The sequence below is a fragment of the Canis lupus genome, chromosome 37 (genome assembly GCF_003254725.2).
Source record: "Canis lupus dingo isolate Sandy chromosome 37, ASM325472v2, whole genome shotgun sequence".
In the NCBI taxonomy this organism is placed as follows: domain Eukaryota; kingdom Metazoa; phylum Chordata; class Mammalia; order Carnivora; family Canidae; genus Canis; species Canis lupus.
Genome location: NC_064279.1, coordinates 27,618,236 through 27,631,198, shown reverse-complemented (window position 1 = coordinate 27,631,198; position 12,963 = coordinate 27,618,236). Strand labels below are relative to the sequence as shown.

Here is a 12,963-nt window from a genome sequence, read left to right as displayed (position 1 = left end):
ATTTTCTATTATTATCTTTTATTCAGGTTTTTTTTTCTGTATTTTCTTCCAGTGAAATTCTTTTATAGAAAATATAACTATTCTATAAAAGTCCTAATTCTAATTCCTAATTTTGTAATTATTGTTACAATTGAATTCTTAGCTGATTAGATTGGGTGGCGTCGTGGCGAAGGGAGGTAAGGAGAGTGTGTGAATAGTCTATTATTTCCCAATTTCCCTCTCCATAATCATGGCACAGATTTAAAAAGAACTGTGTATAGCATTATTTCAGGGGGATTACAATAAAAACCAAAATCTTTATATAAATTTCTCAAGCCTTTTGTTTTGGGTTCCCATTTTACGACTCTTTTCAGGCATGGCACTTTCATTAACGTGTGCAAGCAAAGCCTCATTGTTCAATATGGCTCTCTAATGAGAAAGAATAAGACTAAGTATTGAGAATGAAAATTGTACATTTTTATGTGGTGGTTTATAGACTATTACTTCTAATTGAAATTTGAAGTTCGCCTTTACAGTTAAGGTGAAAGCAGAAAATCACACATTAGGCCCCTCTCTGACATAACAGACTCCAGACTGGAGTGAGAACCAGTCTTTGACAAAGGGTAGCACTTACATATCAAAAGAAACAGAGAACTGGCATTGTCCTCGAAGGTGAAATTTGAATGAAGTCCAATGTCTGTAAAGAAGCCATCTGCTGGAGGTAAGGACTTACGATTATTGGAAATGTTTGAAGAGTGTTAAAAATTGAAGTTGAGGAGGGAAAACCATTAGCTTGCCCAGGTGATGGAGAGTATGTCTGTGCTAGAGACTCAGTTTGCTGATTGTTGTTTTTTCTTTTTTTCCCCCAATTTAAGAACTTGCTGTTCAATCTGGGAAGATGCTACAGAGCAGAGCTGGAGTTTTATTTCAATCATTTTAACTACATTGTATAAAACTTATGATAATGGAGCTTTCCCAAGCAATTGTATATTTGAGTACTTTGAAATCTGCTTTTTCAATAATTACTCCCCATGCATTCCCATTGGGTCCAACATTGCCCTCCAGGGGATGAAAATCAGTTCTTGAGGGAAGAGTGGAAAATTTTAGATATTTCATGAAGAGTTATACAGTATATCTGTGATATTAAAATTTCACAGAGGAGGGACTAATTAGGAAAAAAATAATCTAAAAAAAATAGAGGGAGGTAATGAATTAAAAAAATTAGTTGACATTTAGACATTTATTTACTCTGTAAAGAAAAAATAAAAAAAATATGATCTATCATTTAGCGGTCCATCAGAAGCTTCCAAAAGTACCTCAGTCACTCAGGATCAGTGATAGTTCACTGTGGCAGACTTACAACCATGCATCAAAAATGTAATCTCGTTACAGGATTTGAAAGTGGGTATGAATGGAAAGTTTTCCCATTGTTTCAAAATTGTAGCTAAAGGTATAAGGCACAATGACACTCTTGCTACCTTCCTAAGCCTATCCTGAGCCTATGGTGATGTGGCCAGTCACCTCTACTATGTCCTTCCTCCCTTCCTACCAACACAAAATTGAATGACTCAGGGAAGAGACAGGATTCTGAGCCTGTTTTATGAGTGATTGGCCTGGAGAATTTTCAGGTTCAGAGAATTTTCCCCAGATTCAAACAAGAGAGGCAGCCCTCAGGAGGACCACTTGTGATGGTGAGGAATTGCAGATGCAATAGAGGGAGGCTGGCATCTAATTTGCCGGTCGGACTTCAGCTTGGGTGGCACATTTCCTAATTTGTCTTTTGTCTATTTGAGCAGGTAGGAAAGGAAATGAGAGAGAGAGAAAGAGAGAGACAGAGACAGAGACAGAAGGGACAGACTGAAAATTCCTGAGGGAAACATCCCAAACTGCCACCATCTGGCCTGTGTGTTGCCTGCATTTTCCATCAATCATTGAGATACTGTGAAAGATGGGCCAAGACATCCTAATAACAAGAGGCTTAGAGTATTTCCACAGTGAGGAGGAAGCTAACAAAATTCCAGAGGAAATCAAAATAGAACATCTCTCCCGTAGGCAAATGTGATGTAGAGAGATCTTGCCCGAGATGCCTCTGACATAATTCACTTATGTTCCCCCTAGGCAGATGGAACACAGGCTATGGTGACACAGAAGGGTATTTAAGGCAAGGCCACAACATCTAATTAATGAAAATAGTTGCGTTCCTTTAATCTTTAATCCTGAGGGGCTAAAATAATAATAATAATAATAATAATAATAATAAATAATTAATAATAATAATAAGTAAAGGAAAAGCAAAGGAAAGGCAAACACAACCTCTTCTCTCTCCAAATACAGAAGCTCAGAGTACATATGCTTCAAGTTGAACTTGCTATTGAAATTTTAAGTTGTCCAAGACTTCACCAGACTCCATAGTGCCGGGACGTTACTAATAAGCACTGAAGTTGGCATCAGAGATTAGTGAAGGGAGATTGAACAGGAAACATTTGAAGGCAGAAGGAAGCCTTGGTACCATTCCTTTTCACCTTTCTTTGCCCTGGCAACCCAGTTTAGACTGTCCAATCAACAGACAATTTCTATTCAGTTAAATCTCAGTAAAACTGAAGAAAAAGTTTAACATGTATAGAAACTTGGAAATGAAAACAACAAAAACCCAAAAAACAAAACACTTGGTTAGGATTTGATTATTTTTCTCCATCTCTTTGTAGCTTCTCTTTTCACCCCTTAGCCTATTATCACAATCTTTTCCTAAGAAATTTTCCCACCATATTATCAGCCTGATTCAACCAAGAACCACAGGGTCCCTGTCTCCATAGAGTCAGGAGGAGTTATTCTCGTTCTTAAGTACTGCTTCTCAGACTTTCCTGGCCATAAGAATCACCTGGGAACTTTTGGTGTTGTTATAAGTATGATTTCTGGGGACATAATGGACTGAATTGTGTCTCCTCAGAATTCATATCTTGAAGCTCTAACCCACAATGTGATTGTACTTGGAGATAGCCCGTAAGGAGGAAATTAAGGTTAAGTGAAGTAAGAGTGGTGCCGTAATTTGATAGAACTGGTGTCCTTTCTAGAAAAGGAAGAGACACCAGAGATGTCTCTTTCCACACAGGTACCACAAGGAAACCATGGGAGGACACAGCAAGAAGGTGGTCTTCCAGAAGCCAGGCGACAAGCCTTCACCAGAAATGAGATCTGCAGGCACCCTGATCTGGGCCTTCCAGCCTCTGGAACTGTGAGAAAATAAATTTCTGTTATTTAAGAAGCACAGCCTTGGGATATTTTGTTATGGTAGCCTGAACAGACTAAGGCGGGGGACCTTCCGCTGAAGCTCCTAAGTTACTAAGTCTGAGATGGGTCTCAAGAGTGTATGTGTGTGTGTGTGTGTGTGTGTGTGTGTGTGTGTTTAAACAACTGAACTGATTTTTCATGATCTGGTGAACTTGGTATCTACACAGGAGTTTGTATTGCACTATTTTTGCCTGGTTCAAGAACTACCGAAAAGGAGGTTTTTTTTTTTGAAATCATATAGATAATAAAGGGGAAATATAGATAATTTTTACCAAATATCTATGATTTATTTATTTTTTTACCAAAATGGCTTGAGGCTATTTTGTATAATCCCTCATTCTACTGTCTGGTAGAGAGAAAGTGGTCAGTTTAATAGCATAAAGCAAAACAATCGCCCTGAAGCCCCTCTTTCTGGTCAAGGTATTTATTCAACTTATTCAACTTCTTGCCCAATCCCCCAGCTCTTTTACACATACATAGTCTTACACTTTTCCAGTGGGTATTTATTATTAGTTAAGGCATGATTCTGGATCTCAAGGTGGGGATCACCGTCTTGCCAGGTCCCCCTTCACCACCCTGGGAGAAGGATGGAGGACAGAGGAGAGGTGGGTGGAGCCAATTCATATCTTCCTAGGAAACATGCCTTCTGGCTGGAGGCAGTCCCAGGCTGACACCCAGAATGTAGGGCAGAAGGACTTGTATACGTGCCTGTGCCATTCACACCTGGAGACGTCACCCCCTTTCACAATCGCTGCCTTCTCACAGTGGCGGACGTCCAGGTAGTTTGGCCAGGAGCTCCTGGCCTGGTTCTGACTGGGGACGTGGCTATCAAAAGGGACAGTCTGGTAGTTCTTGATTTGGTTTGGCTGCCTTCTGCCCTCTAGAGTACTCTTTTTTTTTTTTTTTTTAAGATTGTATTTATTTATTCATGAGAGATACACAGAGAGAGGTAGATACATAGGCAGAGGGAGAAGCAGGCTCCCTGTGGGGAGCCCGCCGTGGGACTCAATCCCAGGACCCTGGGATCACGACCTGAGCCAAAGGAAGATGCTCAACCACTGAGCCACCAGATGCCCCTGGGTGCTGACTCCTGAAGATCCCCCTGAAGCAGCTTGCAGGTGAATGCCTCCCTCAACAATGCCTCCCTCTGCTTACATCTATTTCTTTCAGAGTTCTCCTTCCTCCACTCTTTATAGACTTTTCCTTATTTCAACAAATTTTTATTGATCCATCACCATTCTGGGTGGTGAGAACATAGCAATGAATTGAAAAGAGAGAGAGAGAGAGAGAGAGAGGAAACCTCTCAGAACTTGGTATTCTAATGGAGATAAAGGCAATATTGGTACATACATTTATTATTTAATATGTGGTAATAATAAATACATAAAGAAGAGAAAGGAAGGTAAAGTGATAGAGAATGAGGTAGGGTGATAAGGTGGCTCTTTCCATAAGGACGTCAAGTAAAGCATATCTGAGAAGACAGCAACCAGGCCAAGACTTCAGTGCACAAAGGAAGCCAAGCAGAAATGCCTGAGGAAGAGCATTTCAGCCACAGGGAAAAGCAAGTGCAAAATATTATGACATCTTTTAGGGACATCTCAACGGTCAGGATGGCTGACGCTAGAGACGGGAGGAGAGGGATGAGAGGCAAGCTCAGAGAAAGGGGAGAGGGACAGATCAGATCAGGTTGTACTTGGCCAAGAGAAGGAGGTCAGATGGTGTTAAGCAGGAGAAAATTATGGTCTGATCTATCTCTATAGGGAAAGACCATGGGACTGAAAGGAGATACTGCAAAGCCAGTTAGAAGGCTATGGATATGAATAGCCTGGGTTAACTCCTAAACACAGAATTTCAATGGATTTGAGTATGATATAACCAGAAGGTATAACCAGGTCCAAAAATATCTGGGAACCAGAGGCTTCGATATCTACCATTACCTGGTGATTATATATTTTTTAAGATTTTATTATTTATTTGAGAGAGAGAGAGAGAGACGAGAAAGCATGAGCAGGGGGAAAGAGACAAGTAGACTTCCCACCGAGCACTGAGCAGGGAGCCCGATGCAGGGCTCCATCTCAGGACCTTGAGATTATGAACTGAGCCAAAGTCAGACACTTAACTGACTGAGCCACCCAGGCACCTCTTACCTAGCGATTCTTTTATTTTTTTCCCAATCAGCTTATAATCAAACATGTAGCCTTTTAGCATTCCTTCTCTTTTAGTCGAAAACCCTAACTTTGTGGCTTTTTTTTCCAACAAGAAGACAATCGAGTCTTCCAGCCCTGCCTTCTGACTCTACCATCAGGGAAACATGCAAACAACCAATTTGATTTTCACAATATGTTTTGCTAATAATAAGAGCAGGTGCATGAAACACATTCCAACCTGATTCATGTAACCTCCTTCAACATTTTCTAGGCACCTGGTCAGGTGGAGTTAGAAATAACTTAATTTGCATACAATGGGATTTTTAAAAAATTGTACTGATTTACCAGCAGAACTTACCAGTGACCTCCAACACAGAATTTCCAAATATCTGCTCTTAAAGTGTTCATATCCTTTGCACAGAACAAAATTATTTGATGAAAGTGTTATTGTGTTTTAGACTGAGGTTTTAAAGTGATTTAATTATAGCCATAGAATGTTGGGTCTTATGTATCATATTGACAAATCCAAAACCATACTTCTGAATTTAACGTTCTCTGAGGATGTGTTAAGAGCATATTGGCTGCTCTTTCTTTTGGCAAAAGCTTCATACTAGGTAAAAGTGCTTCCAATGTTATTTTTGAACTATTCTATTTTTGACCCAAGCCTTTTCTTTGCTGTGGTTATGGCCCCGAGTCCCTAAATTATAGGTTCTCCTGTAGTTTCAAAAAGCTAATTCACACCACCATGCACATTAGGAAGGTGGTGTATATAATATTCCACGAAGGGAGACCCGAAGAACATTAAGCCCCCACCAGTGACCGGTCACGAGTCGGGCTACAGCTGACGCTACTCATTTTTCTTCACTGACAAGTTTTCATTATGTGGCTTTCCCAGAACAATTTAGAAATTGATCTGCAGCTGATGGAAGCTAGGATGAATCGGGCCCGTAAGTGAGCCCAAAACATCAGGGCAAAGTCAAAACCAATGGCCAGACTCCAGCCCTGAGTATGAGGTGAAGAACACCCTCCCTCCCCACTTTCTCCTCTTCTTCTCCTGCCCTACATGCTCTTCTGTAGGCAGTACACACCGATCCCAGGCCCCTCAAAAGGGCTGTTCACTCTGGGGATAGCCCCCTGGCCCGGAGAAGCCATGTAGCCTTTTCTTTCATCCTCTATTTACTTATCTCCTGCCTAATAGGTCAGAGGCTCACACTCTTGAAAAAACAATTCCTTAGCTATGTGTCTACGGGTATTAAAGAAAAGATCTTTTGTTTTCTGCAAGATTGTGTACATTTGGTTGTAAATCGAGGGCATTGATCTAAGCTTGCTCTGTGTAATTCTGGCATGTGTGGGGGGAGCGACATTGCCCCTTGGAGTATGCAAGGGTGGGGTTGTGCAACTTTAAGAGAAACTTTGGGAATGAGATGCTCTTAAGACTCTTCCTGGGGACATGCTCTGGTTCCAAGAGGATTAGGAATTTAGCCAGTTAAGTGTTGGTAGTGTTGGTGGTGTGTGTGTGTGTGTGTGTGTGTGATTGTGTGTGTGTGTGTGTGTGTCTCAGGACAGAATCAGTGGATGTGTGTTATGGGACGGATGTAGGGATGGTGGGCAAAGGGGGTGTCTGGAGAAGGACTGAGACTTCAAACATAAACCTCAATCTATCATACAAATAGGAACTTCATTGAGCCAAAAGAGATTACCCTCTCCCCCCATTCCATCCAGTTTGTGAGTCAGCACCACCCAGTTCCCCGGAGTTGGTGAGCACATCCCACAGTCTGTTTTCTCCCCTAACAGCAGTAATGATAGCAGCAATCAGTTCTTGAATAGCTTTTACTGGCAAGACAAAGTGCCAGAGGCTTTTTGATGTCATAGGTAGCCAGCAACTGGTGAACTTCGACCCAGCAGTCACACTCTTACATTGTGAGATAAATCAAACTAATTAACGGGGAATTTCACTCTAAATTTTCTGGAGGGGAAAGAGTCATCTTCACATACACTAGAGGTATGGTGGTAGAGCTTCAGGCTCACATTTTCCCACAGTAGCACATCAGTGGGACCCAGCCTTCAAAACCATCTGCTGAGGGTGGCCACACCTCTCAGGCAGTTGCTCAGCCCTGTGTACTGGTCTATGTTGTGATCAGCCGACACACATCCAAACTCCACACTCGTCCAGACACATGAGTGCAGGAGGCGGGTAGTGGCTGTGTAGGAAATAACTGAGAACCTTCTTAGAGATTAAATACTTTGATGTGAGGCCATTTGAGGCTTATGCTTGTTGTATCACCGTATCTTTTTCATGAATTCTTTTGCCATTTAATAATGAACGCTTACTTTAGTACTTTAGAGTCTCAAGACAAACTTCCATATCTGGCTCAAGCAGAGTGATGGGGACACTATCGGTAATCTTTCTATTACTTGTCTTTAGAGTAATTGTGTTAAGGAATTGAGGGCTTAAGGGAGTAAACTGGTTTCCATCCCATCCATAGAAAATATAAAAGACCAAGAAATTAATAAAAAAGAAATAAATTGGCTAAAGATTGCATCTCTCTTGAGTTTTTATTATTTTAAGTATCCAGCCACCATATTTTATTTTTAAATAGTAAGATATATTTGAAGCCTAAGGCCAGTTACATTTGTTTTTTCCTTTCACCTGAAAATCATGTTGATAGTTGGCTAGCTCTATGGTAGGAAAACATGGTTGACAGTACATTCTCAGCGTCAGAATTGGAGGCATCCCCAGAATCCTCTTTTTTGGAATGATCACAGTGGGGGTGGAAGGTGAGCCGGAAGGAGCTTCTGTGGCAGCGATGTGAACCAAAACCTACCAACTAAGTTTCATCTTCAACAGAATATTCTGTGAATGTTTCCAGCCCAAGTCTGCTTCCTTCTCAAGACTAGGGTTTGAAAAAAAAAAAGAAAAAAGACTAGGGTTTGGTTGTGGGCAAGTAAGACGTCCATAGAACAGGGACACTCCCTATTACCTAGCTTTAGCCTGTATAATTTATTTGAGGAAAGATAATTTTAGATGAAGGGAATACTGCTCAATCAAGATTTCTTGAGAGAATGAGTAAATAAATGAACGAATCCAATGTTCTTTGCCCACAAAGAAGCAATCTTTTATAAATGTAGAAGCTGATTTTTTTAATTTAAATTCCAGTTAGTTAACATACCATGTAATGTTAGTTTCAGGTGTACAATTTAGTGTTTCAACACTTCGCTACAACACCAGTGATCAGCACAGCAATGCATTTTCAGTCTGGAGGAGAAGATATACATAGAATCCAGTTACATTAAAGAGTCCTAACTACCTGTGGTTATTGGGAGTAAATATACCCCTTGGGAAATTTGGAAGCCAAAAATAACCTTAATCTGGTTATCTCTGACTCTGGAAGACTGGTGTTAGCCATGGTGATGCCAACTCCTCTATGACAGTCGGCACTGACAACCTGGGGTGAGTTGTCCTTTCAAAGCTCTTTGCCACTTCCATCTAATGAATCTTCAGTGATAACTAGACATGACCAAAGAAGACCAAAAACAAGCTAATGCTGTGATGGCATAAATCAAAATGATCAATTTTCTGTCAGTTTTGGTCAATCTCCGATCAGTTCTGTGTAGTGGAAATGGAAATGATTCCTTGTTAGATAATAAAATTATGAGACTTTTGTTTAGTAGCAAAACTAATGATTATTTCTCTTGATTTCTGGCTAAGCTTGTTGGTTTAGGTACTGATATGCATCTCTTCATTGAAGGAGGATATGGCTGGTTACACAGCTGAGATAAATGACATAGCATTGTTGCCAAAACCACCTCAACCCTTACCATATGTCCATGTGTACCACACCCTGTCGATCAAAATGTTTATTAACATTCACAAAGGTAAACTCTACCAAACTGTAGAACAATCTAAGGAAAACTCCCAACATCTCGCTTTGGACATTACCCTTTAGCTGTAAAGGAAAACAGGTCAGTTTGGTTGATCACATTGTCCAAATTGGTCATCAAACGAGATGATGGATGTCAGAGCATTTTGAAAATCTACAGAACTTTTTAAAAATGTAATATGGTATTATAATTAATAGTAAATTTCTACTTAGCTTTGTGTCTTTTGAAACTGGTTTAATTGTATGGTATTTAAGATCAGATATCTTACAGATTGTGTTTCTAAATGATGATTATTCATTTTTATACTTAGAGTTAATCCGATTATGTGTGCAGTAATGCAAACATCCAGCTGTTGGTTCTCTGACTACACAAGAGACAATCTTGAAATCTTTTGGGCAAGAAATGAACTATAGAAATAGCTGTGAGTGAAACCATTGGGGTATGAGAAACATTTCTAGTTTTGTTGTTGTTGCTCTTAATCTTTATTTCTATCTTTGCATGACAAACAAACAAAACTTCTTAAACTGAAAATAAATCGCTGAAAGTGGTGCCTGGAAGCAAAGCTTAGTGTCTGTATCATCACCTCAGCCAAATTTATTTTTCTTCTGTAATCATGTTCTAAACTTTCACATTTTCCTCAGTTTATAAAACTTAAAGATTTCTAAAACTGTTGGTTCACTTATTCTCACTACAGTACTAATCATGTCTTTAGCAGATATAAATGTACAGGGATTGGACTAGATAAGCCAGTTAGTACAAATAAAACCCAATTCCAGGACTTTATGTTTGAGCAAAACTTCTTCTACTCCTTCCTGGGCTCACTTGTTCTGCTGGACTTGGTGTTGAGATTGTGTGAGCAGACCCTCCCTGAACATCTGCAGGGCCTGGCCTAGGAATGTGGAGACTCACACAATAAATGGTTAAATAAAATATATGCCAGCCACCTAGCTTACCAATATACTTTCATAACAACATAATTAAGAAAATGTCTGTGCTGTTTTTACATGACTAAAAAATAAAATATCATTTCAGCTTATTCTCAATAATTTAAAAGGTTAAGAATACAATATAACTTTAATCAAAGCATACATTAATCAACATATATTATAATATATTTTTTGAGTATATTTTCATCAAAAATATAAATTAAGGTAAAAAATAAATTAAGGCAATGTCTAATGCTTAAAAAGTAAATAATTTTATTATGCTTTCCAAATTTTTTTCTAAACACTGAAAATATCTATCAACATTAAAGGATAATAAATGAATTGTAACTAACTCGAGCACAAATTTTAAATGAGTGTATTTAAATGAAACTAACTTAATTTTTGAAAGAAATCTTTAAGTATTTTCATAAATACAAAGTTACTCATTATTCTAGCATTCAATGTCCATCCAGTTGCCAACATAGAGAATTTATATCATGCTTCATTTCTGTTTTGTCTCAACCTAAATATATACTAATTTTAAAATAATTGAATTACTCAATATTGCAAAATATTTCCCAGTCGCCATGTTCCGCTATTGTTAATATTGTGTTAATTCATGTGTTCTTTCAGAAGGATTGGGGTATGGAGAGAATGGAGCAACATGGGCCCTCAGCACCATATCAAGAGGACGCCTCGTTATGGGAGAAGCTATTACATTCCTGCTCTCTGAGAGCATCTGACAGGTTAGTGAATGTTTCTTTTCTCTTCTCTTCCCTAAGTACTTGCACTGCTCAGTCCTTGCACTCCAAAGCAGTGAGCACATCCTGGGTCCACAGCCCCCTGGCAACCCACATATCTCACAGCCTTCGGGAAAAACTACTAATTCTTTTGAGGTGATAGGGAAATGCATTTCCCTGGGGCTTGAAGGGTCTTAGTCACAGGAGCTTATGTTTAGTTTCTCAGTCGTGCTGGGCAAGTGCTAAGTTCAGAACTGCAGCAATAGAAGCATCTCGTGTCTTTAACAAAGTTAGATTTCTCATGCGGGTGATATTAGGGCCCGTGAAGGCACGCGTGGAGGAAGGAGCCCATGCTTGGCTGGGCCTATGGCCTATATGGGATGTGATTTGGAGCAGTTGAGAGTCTTGGTCTGAAACTTGAAGGTGAAGCCCACACCACAAGGCAGGGGGATTGATGGCAAGAAACAGATCCATAGCGAAAATGTCTGAATTCTACACTCCACTGCCCCTGAGGCCAGATGGACATCGAAATTTTCACTTGGTGAGACAGTGTATTGCCTTTCTTTTCCTAAGTCATTTTTAGGTTTGATGCTGTCATCTGCACCAGCAAGTCACAACTGATACCAGCAGGAAGCCGTTCTCTTCCCAGTACACCAACCACCAGGGAGTATCTTGCCAACTTCGACTTCATTTAGGGGAACCTGGATAGAAACTAGAGAGAAACCACTGGATGCAGCCTTTCGATTCAAATCCTGGGTTGTGTCTAGATGGTCAGCCTTTTTGCCGGTGCCACTCAACCACCCATGCCTACTTTTGCCCTCTGGTTTCAACTGAACTTTCTCTAGATGCCAAAGACTTCTTTGAATAGCTAACGGTGACTCAGACAAAAGGATCATGAAGAGGTTCGAATACGCAAAGAAGCCTTGAAAGTGCTTTTCACAAAAGCATCAAAACTACGCCACTGACATGTTCGTTTATTACATGTGGAACTTGTTAAAAGGAATAAATACCTAATTTCATAGCCCACTGTAGAAGAGAGTATTGCATTTCTTAAATCTAAACAACTACCCATTAATGCTTAATTCCCATGATTTGAAAATCTTTTCTAATCTCATTTTTCTTTCCGCCTCCAGCCGAGTGATTTTTTTATATATATTTAATCATTAACATAGCATCGGTGTTGTTTGTAAGGTAATACCACCAAAAAGCCCGCCTATGCACTAATGGCTTAGTTGGAGGCTGCACATTCCTAATGATTATGCGTTCATTTAAAGCTTTCACTGCACAGTAGCAAAGTCGACTTGAAGTAAATCATAAACTTCACTTTAGTCAGTGTATCACATATCAAGATTTTTATAAGTACATGTTGACTTTTTGGTAGAGGCCCAAGTCCCCAATCAGTCTTCCAAGAAAGAAAAAAAAAAAAAAAGGAAAGAAAAACGCACAGAAATAGGGTGGGTGGAATCATGCCCTACACTAATAATCTATTTCAAAGAATACCTTCTTTCAGACTACACAAAAATATAGTGCTTACATTTTTACAAACCCACAGTTTATGTAGAAATTATTTTATGTTTAGATATCACTCACTAGTAACTGGTATTGAGCCAGCCTGAGAGCTACATAAACACCAGATTTTACACATTACATAGCTCACACAACATTTTGCTCTAAGCTGGTTAGTTAGTTATAAATCTACATGCAGTTTATAGTCTAACCCTGCCTGGAGAGTTCCCCTGCTCCCACCATTTTGGTTTTTTTTTTGTTGTTTTGGGGTTTTTTGTTTTTTTGGGTTTTGTGTGTGTGTGTGTGTTTTGGCCAAGAAAAGCAGCAGGGGGATTTATATATATACACCAAAAGAAATCAAATCATACATGTGCACTTTTGTAAACTAGAAATTCCTGTTTCTTTTACTGTAAATCACTACCAGATGTCAAATAGCAAAATGTTCATTACTCCCCCAAATAATAGAGTTGATTAATGAGGCACATTTACATTGTG

The 12,963-nt window shown here is 39.5% G+C and overlaps 1 long non-coding RNA gene across 1 annotated transcript; it reads left to right on the top strand.

Annotated features, from left to right (window-relative positions):
• Positions 1–4,038: 4,038 nt before the first annotated feature.
• LOC112656760 (uncharacterized) lies at positions 4,039–11,977 on the top strand. The gene is made up of 4 exons (XR_003134670.3): positions 4,039–4,385; positions 9,607–9,735; positions 10,856–10,968; positions 11,536–11,977. It is a non-coding gene; the product is annotated as an uncharacterized LOC112656760 (long non-coding RNA).
• Positions 11,978–12,963: the final 986 nt, after the last annotated feature.